The sequence below is a fragment of the Castor canadensis genome, chromosome 7 (genome assembly GCF_047511655.1).
Source record: "Castor canadensis chromosome 7, mCasCan1.hap1v2, whole genome shotgun sequence".
NCBI classification, from domain to species: domain Eukaryota; kingdom Metazoa; phylum Chordata; class Mammalia; order Rodentia; family Castoridae; genus Castor; species Castor canadensis.
The window spans coordinates 55,954,502-55,958,394 of record NC_133392.1 but is presented as its reverse complement, the minus strand read 5'-3'; the positions used below and the strand labels follow the sequence as shown (position 1 = coordinate 55,958,394).

General features: G+C 35.0%; 1 long non-coding RNA gene across 1 annotated transcript; it reads right to left on the bottom strand.

Annotated features, from left to right (window-relative positions):
• Nucleotides 1–305: 305 nt before the first annotated feature.
• On the bottom strand, nt 306–2,784 carry LOC141424625 (uncharacterized). Its single transcript, XR_012449498.1, has 3 exons — nt 2,630–2,784; nt 1,034–1,104; nt 306–405 (listed from the first exon to the last, which is right to left on the bottom strand). It is a non-coding gene; the product is annotated as an uncharacterized lncRNA (long non-coding RNA).
• Nucleotides 2,785–3,893: the final 1,109 nt, after the last annotated feature.

Genomic DNA, 3,893 nt, shown 5'->3' with positions numbered 1-3,893 from the left:
GCTCAGCTTCTAATTAACTGTTCATTTGTAGAATAGAAATGAAAAGAAATAAGCAACTATCATTAACATAGTAGTACCTAACTGTTACTGTTTAGAACCATAAGATTTATTTGAGAAGAGTTAAATTAAATCTACACATCTAGACAGCAAAGTTATGTAATATTTAAACCATCAATTTATTTGAAAAAAACACAAAAGGGAATTGAAATTCTTTCATAATAAGCCTCCTAATTAATTACATGCATTATAATACACTTTTTTTAGAAGAAAATCTAAATATATTCACCAGATTTTTTGATCCATGAGTATTTCTGATGAAATATCAGTTCTTTTATTGTACTGCTTCCTTATTGACATCAATGTCAGTGGCTTGTTGGAGTAGTTTCCTGACAGCAAACTAAGGAGCTGAAATCAGAAGGTCCAGAAACCAAGTTGGAAATGGTTTTCATATTGTCTGATTTCTATATCCACTTTAAAATCCACTCATGTTTTTCAATGATGGCATGTGATTCTACCATTTTTAATTTTTATTCCTGTTTATCCACAGTGCTTTAAGTATAATCACATGACAAAGAAAATGCCAAGTAATGGACTTATCAAATATTGGCACTAGTACAATGTTTTAAGAGCATTTAAATATGTTTACTCATATCTGTGTATTATTTAATAAACTTGAAGAAATCTGACCCATAGAACAGAGAGAGAGAGTATAACTAAGTTACTTTAATGAGGTTGAGTTTCACTACACCAAAAATTCAGACTGAATTGAACTGAAAACACATGACATTTAAATTGCCCTGTATTTTCAAAATTTTCAAAGTACTTGGACTTAAGGGTGCCAATTAGTATTTTAATGTTCTATAAACACTTGAAAACTCTTTATACTGTGAGAAAATATCTATATTCAGGCTGTGTATAGCATCAATATTGTAGATTCAGTCAGTAAACTCCCTAAAAGCTGATCAATTATCAAACTTGAATCTCGTACAACAAAGGCAAGGAGATAATATTAGAGTTAAAGGTGTTTAAATACCTTTGGAGTACTGTGGTAGAATTGAAGCATATAGACTACGTTAGACACTCTTCAACACTGTTTCAAAATTCCTGAGGAAACAGCATAACAAAGTAAGGATTTATTCTGTCTGACAGTTAAGTAAGTTTTAGCCCATACTCACTTAGCTCCATTAGTTTTGGGCCCATCATGTCGAGGCAGATGAACGTGGTTGGGAGCATGTCAGGATCAAAGTGACTCACCTCATGGAAGGCAGAAGGCAGAGAGAGCACAAGAAGGGACCAGGGACAAGATATTCCATTCAAAGGCATACCCCCAGAGCACTCTCATGATCCAATCACCTCCCACGATCACCACTGGCCAGGAACCAAGCCTTCAACACTTAAGTCTTTTGGGAGGATGCTGCATATTCAAACCACAAACTCTACCTCTAGCCATCAAAGGCTAGTGTCCATCTCATCATGCAAAACACATTTAGTCCATTTCTAGGAACCCCATAGTCTTAATAGCTACAACATTGTTCTAAAGTTTAATTCCAAAGTCTCCTGAGACTCAAAACAACTCTTAATTGTGAATCCCTATGAAAAAACAAAATGACAAAAAAAACTTACGTCCCTCCCAGGGACTGTCCCTGAGAATTCTGACCTTGCCATACAATGCCTGGCAACTCAGACATTCCTATGAAATCTGTGTGGAAAGCTCCATGACCGCACAACTTTTGCATTCAATATGCTGGCAAAACAAGCCTCATGTGGGTGACACAAAGGTCCACTCTCCACTCAGCTTGTAACCAGATCACTTGGATCATAGCTACAATGGCTTCTGAATGCCTGGCTGAATGTTGGAAACTCTTCCCTATGTGACCTTGTGTTAGCAGGGTGCACTGTGATAACCTCTTATCAAAACAAAGTCTTTTAAAGAAGTTTAAATGTTTAAACCCTTGAGCCTGCTATAAGTGCAGTCTAGACTGAGATGTTGAGGCATCTTTCTTATTGTCCATTCAAAGTACTTGGCTTTTATTTAATGGACAAATATCTTCAGCAATCATGCTTTCCTTGTCCCAAACTTTCAACTGACTTCTTTCTTGGCCCCTGAAATTCTGCTGTGCTTTTTGCTCCCAATTCTCACTGTAAAACTGACTAAGAGCAGCCAGCAATATCCATGCCACAGACTGAAAACTGTGATGTCTTAAAATTTCCTCTACCAAATTAGTCTAGAGCCATTAGTCTTACACAAATTCTCAAGACATGGATAAAATGTAGATAAAGTTTTTGCCAGAATGTAACACAAATGGCCTCTAGTCTTCATTCCTATCTGAAACCTTAGAAGCACAGTTATTATTGTCATTATTTTTGTTGGGATTCTGGTCTTCTGAGCTCCCGCCAAAATCACTCACTAACCTCTGCTTACAGCATTAGAAGCTTCTTCTAGCCTACTTCTCCAAATTTTCCAATCCTACCACAAACCAGTTCTAAAGGCTTTTGAGGATTGTCATCTATAGTCACAGCAATGCCCTACTTTTGGTTCCAAATTTCAGAGTTAGTCACTGAAATTTCATCACTGTGACAAAATACCTGAGAAAAGAACTTAAAGGAGGAGAAATTTATTTTTTCTCACAGTTTTGGAGGTTTCAGTCCGTGGTCACTTGGCTCTGTTGCTTCTAAGCCCATGCATGGTGGTGCAGAGCATCATGGTGGAGAGCATGTCTTGAGAAAAGTGGCTCACCTCACGGTAGACAGGAGAGAAAGTGAGTGATGGTAAGTGACCGAGGACAATATATCCCCCTCAAAGGTTTGCTCCCAGTTACCTAGGTCCTCAAATCAGACCCCACTTCCTAATACCCCATTCTATATAAACTCATGAATGGATTAATCCATTGATGCAATTGGTGCTCTCTTGATACAGTCACCTCTCAATAAAGACACTGGCAGAGGACTGAGCACTCAATGCATAAGCCTTTGGGGGGATACTTCATGTCCAAGCCACAGAATAGGCCAATCATAAATCAGGATAAAATATTTGGTCAATATTGCTCTTTAAATATATACTTTACAATCATATGTTTTCAGAATTTTCTCCTTGTCAATGCTTGAATACAAGATGTTTTATGAAAAAAGACATGAGTAGAAATCATCCCTTAAGTCACTAAATTTTAGTCTTTTCCTTTTCAAATATATAACCAACACTTAAAAAGACCATATTTATTAAAGGCCAATATAAACACATGAGTAGAAAATTAAACCTTCAAGAATACTTTCAAAATATATAAATGGATAATTATAAAAAGCAAATATTAAAATTCAAATTTAAAATAGATGCTTCAGACTATCAAATTAGCAAACTACTTTATGTGACAATTTGATGCTGGAGATAAACAGAGAAACATGCACTGACATGGAAAAAGGACAACGGTTTGACAAAAAGAACAATGAAAAGCTTACTCAACTTAGCAATTGGGTTTCTCACAATTTATTTCTTAAAAATATATATAATTTTAAAAACATACAGTCAAAAAAGCCCCATTCTAATAATTATATATCTATAAAAGAAAATCAATTGAAAATACCCTACTTGTTCAGTAATTTAGTGTCATTCTTAAATTATGAAAAACATGCTCTAGATTTTGGAAAAAAGGAATACTAACTGAACATTCAAGATAAAAAGCATATATGCCCTGTAAGATAATGTAATATAATATTATATAATGTCATTTAATGGCATAAAAATGTTTCTGTTCAATTAAAACCACCCTATACACATGTAAGTAAATGCAAAAATGATACCAGCTTTAAAAAAACTCTACACTAAATTTAAAGGTAAATGACTGAATAAGAGAGAACATTCACAGCTTTTTAAACAATTATTAAAAGACCAAACCCAA